Genomic DNA, 7,500 nt, shown 5'->3' on the forward strand with positions numbered 1-7,500 from the left:
GGGATGCAGCTTCACCAACACCAAGTCTCCAACCTGGAACTGCACATCCCGCCTCTTCTGGTCTGCCCACTTCTTCGACCTCTTGGCCGCCTTGTGTAGACAAACTCTGGCCAAGTCAGCTTGCTCCTGCCATGCCTTGGCAAACTTGTATGCTGCTGGATTCGGCCCTGTATAACCTGCAGCAATCGAACCGGGTGTTAGTGGTTGTTGCCCTGTCACAACCTCAAATGGGCTCTGGTTCGTTGCCTCGCTCCTTTGCAAGTTGTAGGAAAACTGCGCAATATCCAGTAGCTTTGGCCAGTCCCTTTGTGTGGCACTCACATAGTGCCTGAGGTAGACCTCCAGTAGTCCATTCACACGTTCTGTCTGCCCATCGGTCTGCGGATGCATGCTGGTGGAAAAGTTCAAGTCTGACCCCAACAGCTTGAACAACTCAGTCCAGAACCTGCCCGTGAAACGCCCGTCCCGATCACTAACAATGGTCCTCGGCACTCCCCAGTACTTCACCATATTCTTCAGGAACAATCGAGCTGCCTCCTCGGCTGGGCACTCCTTGGTTGCTGGAATGAAGATTCCATATTTGGAAAACCTGTCCACCACTACCATGATGCTTCCAAACCCCTCTGTCTTGGGTAGACCGACTATAAAGTCCAGAGAAACACTCTCCCATGGTCGCTCTGGCACTGGCAATGGCTCCAAGAGACCCCCTGGTTTCTTGAGCTCCACCTTGTCCTGTTGGCACACAAGACAAGTCTTCACATAGGCCTCCACATCGTCCCTCATGTGCGGCCAGTAGTACCGGTCCTCGATCAGCGCCAAGGTGCGGCTCACTCCTGGGTGTCCAGCCCACCTTGAATCATGACACTCTTGCAAAACTTCCTTGCGGAGCTTTCCGTGCTGCGGCACAAACAGTCTACTGCCCCTGGTGTACAGCAACCCATCCTGCAACCAAAACCGCCTAGTCTTACCTTGCTGGGCGTACTCCATCAAAGCCTTGGCTGTAGGATCATGCGCAAGTCCCTCCTTGATGCGCGGCACCAGTGACCCCTCTGGTTGGCTAATGGCAGCAAGGTTAGCCTTTCTGCTCAGGGCGTCTGCCACTAGGTTCGCCCGTCCTGGCTTGTACTCCATCTGGAAATCAAATTCTGCAAGAAAATCTTGCCATCTCGCCTGCTTGGGGGACAGCTTCTTCTGCGTCTGGAAGTAGCTGGTCGCCACATTGTCCGTCCTCACCACGAACCTTGACCCCAACAGGTAATGGCGCCAAGTGCGCAAGCAGTGCACCACTGCAGTCATCTCCTTCTCTTGGACCGTGTACTTGCGTTCAGTCTCGTTCAGCTTCCTGCTCTCAAACGCGACTGGACGTCCCTCTTGCATCAACACGCCCCCTATGGCAAAGTCTGATGCATCCGTATGCACCTCATACGGCTTGGCATGGTCTGGCAAGGCCAAGACTGGCTCCTCGGTCACAGCCCGCTTCAACCTGTCAAAGGCTTCCTGGCACCCTGCGCTCCACTCCCATGCTCTCCCTTTCTTGAGCAAGTCAGTCAATGGCGTGGCTATTGCTGATTGACCCTTGATGAAGCGCCTGTAGTAGTTAACCAGCCCAAGGAACGATCTCAACTCAGTGACCTTGGCTGGTGGTTGCCACTCCAGGATGGCGTCTATCTTGCCTTCATCCATGCGTATCCTGCCACTTCCCACTATGTGGCCTAGGAATGGGATCTCCTGCTGGGCGAATGAGCACTTCTCCCTCTTGACAAACAGCTTGTGCGCCCGCAACACCTCGAACACCTGTCTCAAGTGGTCTACATGCTCTCCCAAAGTCTGGCTGTAGATCACAATGTCATCCAAATAAACCACAACAAATCGATCAAGGAACGACTGAAGTACCTTGTTCATAAGGGTGCAGAATGTTGCTGGGGCATTCGTGAGTCCGAAAGGCATCACCAAGAACTCATACGAACCATACCGAGTGACACATGCTGTCTTTTGCTCATCTCCCTCCACGATCCTGACTTGATAATAGCCTGACCTCAAATCCAGCTTGGTGAACCACCTTGCGCTCCCAAGTTGATCGAACAAGTCCGCAATGAGTGGGATGGGGTACTTGTTCTTCATGGTCAGCTTGTTCAAAGCCCGGTAGTCTATGCACAGTCGCAACGACCCATCATGCTTGCGCTGGAATAGAACCGGTGCACCATAGGGTGCTTTCGATGGCCTGATGAAGCCAGCATCAACTAACTCCTTGAGCTGCTTCCTCAACTCCTCCAACTCTGGTGGAGACATTCGGTAAGGGGCTCTGGCTGGTGGCTTGGCCTCGGACACCAGCTCGATCTTGTGGTCCACCTCCCTCTTAGGTGGTAGCTTGCTAGGCAGCTTTGCGGGCATCACATCACTAAAGGTCTTCAGCACCTTTAGCACCTCCAAGGGTGACTCGATCTCCTTCTCCCTTGGCTCATCATATTTCAGGGCTGCCAAGAAGGTGTCTTCTTGTCTGCTTACCGCCTTGGCAAATTGGATGGCTGACACCACCCGTGACCCAACTCCAGACCCTCTCCTCAATGGTACTAGGCATTGGCACCGTGCATCCAAGATGCAAACACAATCGGCAAAAGGCACAAGGAGGGCGTTAATCCGAACAAGGAAATCCAACCCAATCACAAACTCATAGTCGTCAAGGGGTATTACCTCAATGGTCTCCTTGCCTTTCCAATCTCCAAGCTGCAACTCCACTCCCCGTGCTACTCCAATGGCTGGAACTTCCTTGGAGTTCACCGTCTTAATGGTACCAGTCCCTTTCTGCACCTTCAGTCCGAGCTTCCGGGCTCCATCACCTGAAATAAAAAGATGTGAGGCACCTGTGTCCACCAGTGCGCTCACCTTCTGACCCGCAACCATCAGATCCGCAAACATCAAGCCCTTTGGCTTGCGGCTCCCCTTACTCTGGACAGCATTGAGCACCAACGACCCAAGCTTTGCTGCCCCTGACTCTGGCTCCTCGTCAGACTCCCTGTCTACAGCAGCCAGCTTGCCCTTCTGCGGGCAATTGCGTGCTATGTGGCTCCCTCCACATAGGTAACATGCTAGTGGCTCTCGGTCCCCCTTTGCTTTCCACTTGCCTGCTGATGGCTTCCTCTCGCCATCCTTGGTTGAACGGTCTCGGTCTCCATCCTTGGACTCCCGGTCACGGTCCTTCCCATTGGACTGCTTCTTCCGGTCCCTATCGTCCCTGCCCTTACCCTTGGGCTTGGTAGACTCGAACTTGTTCAGAGGCTTGAACTCTATCAATGCCTCGGCAGTGGTCATGGCTTTAGCCAAGTCATGAACTCCCCTCCTTTGTAGCTCATGCTTCACCCACGGCTTCAGCCCATCCATGAAAGCAAAGAATGCGTCCTTCTCGCCTAGATCCGAGATCTGTAGCATCAGTTCAGAGAATTTTTGAACATACTCTCTTATGTTCCCTTGCTGGCTCAACCTGCGCAACTTTGCCCGTGCCTCATCATCGGCATACTCCGGGTAAAATTGTTCTCTGAACTCTTTTTGGAACTCTGCCCAGGTTCCAATCTTGGCGTTCCCACGCCTGACATCATCACACCTGCGCCTCCACCACAATAAGGCTACATCAGTGAGATACATAGCAGCGGTGCTTACCTTTATCGCCTCGTCTTGCATGCCCATGGCCTGGAAGTACTGCTCCATACCCCAAAGGTAGTTGTCTACTTCTTTGGCCGCCCTAGTCCCCTTAAACTCCTTAGGCTTGGGGACATCCAATCTGGATCTGGACACTCCAGCAAACATGCCATTCCCAATGGCAGTCTTGCAAGTCACGAGCTCACTGGTAAGCTCCTCCATCCGCTGGCGCATGGCCTCCATGCCATGGCGCATGGCCTCCATGCCATCTCGCAAAGTCAGAACTTCCGCCTCCAAGGATTCATTCTTTTGGGTGATCGCATCCAGGCCATTGTTGAGAGCAGCTGCTAGCTCACTTTGGATCTCCTCCCCCATGGAGTCTAGCGATGCAATGTGAGTTTCTACTTCCTCCAGCTTCTCCCCCATGTCGCCTATGGTCACCTCCACCTTGGCCAGCCTACCGTCCATGGTAGACCAGATATCTCTAGAACCAGCTTTCTTGCCTCTTCCTCGCCCATGCTCCTGGGCCTCTGGTTGTTGGCTAGCAACGTCGCTTTGGGATGCCATCTCCTCAATCACGATCTAACCTGCACAACACAAACACGCAGAATCGAACTCGCTCTGATACCAACTGTCACGGGCTCCGACCTTAGACTCAGAATCCGTGCGGCCTTAGGCTTGGAATCTCGTCCTTGATGCCTAAGTCAGCCTAAAACACAAGCGTGCGGGCACTAGAACAAAGGGAAGGGCTGATTACGCAAGTTAAAGAGAAACAGGACAGGAAAACAGAATTCTGGAAATGCTCTTGTATTCACTGAAACAGAAGTGTTTGATGATGTACAAATGAGGGTGGAGCAGCCCTCTATTTATAGTTGAGGCTCCAGCTACAACTTAATGGCAAATCCCTAAAATAAAGGCTACAATCATGGGATTACATTTAATCAAGATGCTGGTTCCTGATTTTCAGGGTCAACCAAATCTGCCAGGATGCTGATGCTGATCCTGCCTGGTTCCAGAAGCTTCCCTTGCGTATCCAGCACCTCGGGCCCTTCTGGATGTGGTGCGGGCAGCCCAAATGCCAGGCCTTGGTCTCATGAGTTGGCCTGCAAGATGGGCGGGCGTTTGGAGCTCGTTTGACAGGCTTTGCGCACTGATACCCGCCAGCACGCCTGGTCTGCGGGCCTTAGCTGCTGGCTCGCCTGCTGGTCTGGCTGATGTGCCTGGCAAGCCCGCCCAGGGCGTGACACGGGCACTTGCCTCGACCACCATCGGCACACGCTGGGCCCTGGTGCGGCAGGTTGCCTCGACCACCATCGGCACACGCTGGGCCCGGGTGCGGCAGGTTGCCTCGAGCACCATCGGCAAACGCTGGGCCCTGGTGCGGTCGGTTGCCTCGATCACCATCGGCACACGCTGGGCCCTGGTGCGGGCGGTTGCCTCGACCACCATCGGCACACGCTGGGCCCTGGTGCGGCAGCTTGCCTCGAGCACCATCGGCACACGCTCGGCCCTGGTGCGGTCGGTTGCCTCGAGCACCATCGGCACACGCTGGGCCCTGGTGCGGCAGGTTGCCTCGACCACCATCGGCACACGCTGGGCCCTGGTGCGGGCGCTTGCCTCGACCACCATCGGCACACGCTCCGCCCTGGTGCGGTCGGTTGCCTCGACCACCATCGGCACACGCTGGGCCCTGGTGCGGGCGGTTGCCTCGACCACCATCGGCACACGCTGGGCCCTGGTGCGGCAGGTTGCCTCGAGCACCATCGGCACACGCTGGGCCCTGGTGCGGGCGGTTGCCTCGACCACCATCGGCACACGCTGGGCCCTGGTGCGGCAGCTTGCCTCGAGCACCATCGGCACACGCTGGGCCCTGGTGCGGGCGCTTGCCTCGACCACCATCGGCACACGCTGGGCCCTGGTGCGGCAGCTTGCCTCGAGCACCATCGGCACACGGTCGGCCCTGGTGCGGTCGGTTGCCACGAGCACCATCGGCACACGCTGGGCCCTGGTGCGGGCGCCTGCCTCGACCACCATCGGCACACGCTCCGCCCTGGTGCGGTCGGTTGCCTCGAGCACCATCGGCACACGCTGGGCCCTGGTGCGGCAGGTTGCCTCGACCACCATCGGCACACGCTGGGCCCTGGTGCGGGCGGTTGCCTCGACCACCATCGGCACACGCTGGGCCCTGGTGCGGCAGGTTGCCTCGAGCACCATCGGCACACGCTGGGCCCTGGTGCGGCAGGTTGCCTCGACCACCATCGGCACACGCTGGGCCCTGGTGCGGGCGCTTGCCTCGAGCACCATCGGCACACGCTCGGCCCTGGTGCGGTCGGTTGCCTCGAGCACCATCGGCACACGCTGGGCCCTGGTGCGGCAGGTTGCCTCGACCACCATCGGCAGCCTCGACCACCATCGGCACACGCTGGGCCCTGGTGCGGGCGCTTGCCTCGACCACCATCGGCACACGCTGGGCCCTGGTGCGGTCGGTTGCCTCGAGCACCATCGGCACACGCTGGGCCCTGGTGCGGCAGGTTGCCTCGAGCACCATTGGCACACGCTGGGCCCTGGTGCGGCAAGTTGCCTCGACCACCATCGGCACACGCTGGGCCCTGGTGCGGGCGGTTGCCTCGACCACCATCGGCACACGCTGGGCCCTGGTGCGGGCGGTTGCCTCGACCACCATCGGCACACGCTGGGCCCTGGTGAGGGCGCTTGCCTCGAGCACCATCGGCACACGCTGGGCCCTGGTGCGGCAGGTTGCCTCGAGGACCATCGGCACACGCTGGGCCCTGGTGCGGGAGCTTGCCTCGAGCGCCATCGACACACGCTGGGCCCTGGTGCGGCAAGTTACCTCGAGCACCATCGGCACACGCTGGGCCCTGGTGCGGTCGGTTGCCTCGAGCACCATCGGCACACGCTGGGCGCTGGTGCGGGCGCTTGCCTCGACCACCATCGGCACACGCTGGGCCCTGGTGCGGCAGGTTGCCTCGATCACCATCGGCACACGCTGGGCCCTGGTGCGACAGGTTGGCTCGAGCACCATCGGCACACTATCGGCCCTGGTGCGGGCGGTTGCCTCGAGCACCATCGGCACACGCTGGGCCCTGGTGCGGCAGGTTGCCTCGAGCGCCATCGGCACACGCTGGGCCCTGGTGCGGGCGGTTGCCTCGACCACCATCGGCACACGCTGGGCCCTGGTGCGGGCGCTTGCCTCGAGCACCATCGGCACACGCTGGGCCCTGGTGCGGCAGGTTGCCTCGAGCACCATCGGCACACGCTGGGCCCTGGTGCGGGAGCTTGCCTCGAGCGCCATCGGCACACGCTGGGCCCTGGTGCGGCAAGTTGCCTCGAGCACCATCGGCACACGCAGGGCCCTGGTGCGGTCGGTTGCCTCGACCACCATCAGCACACGCTGGGCGCTGGTGCGGGCGCTTGCCTCGACCACCATCGGCACACGCTGGGCCCTGGTGCGGCAGGTTGCCTCGATCACCATCAGCACACGCTGGGCCCTGGTGCGACAGGTTGCCTCGAGCACCATCGGCACACTATCGGCCCTGGTGCGGGCGCTTGCCTCGAGCACCATCGGCACACGCTGGGCCCTGGTGGGTTTAGGCACATCTTCAAATTTCTGCCGTGCCAATGCCATTTTTATGGCTTGTAAATTCATACAATGGTCCCCTAAGCCTTCACGTGAAGTTTCGTTGGAAGATGACTCGTTTTCTATTTTTCACGATTTTCGAAACTTTTTGCGGTTCGGGATTTTTTAAAATTTTTTTATAAGGATTTTTGGCCCCAAATTTTGTAGGCATGATCCTTCTATTTTTGTTGGCATGCACAAAAAACTTCAGCTAAAAACTCGAAGTAGAG

Source organism: Durio zibethinus, unplaced genomic scaffold (genome assembly GCF_047325235.1).
Source record: "Durio zibethinus cultivar Kanyao isolate XHJ-2024 unplaced genomic scaffold, ASM4732523v1 HiC_scaffold_3, whole genome shotgun sequence".
Taxonomy (NCBI): domain Eukaryota; kingdom Viridiplantae; phylum Streptophyta; class Magnoliopsida; order Malvales; family Malvaceae; genus Durio; species Durio zibethinus.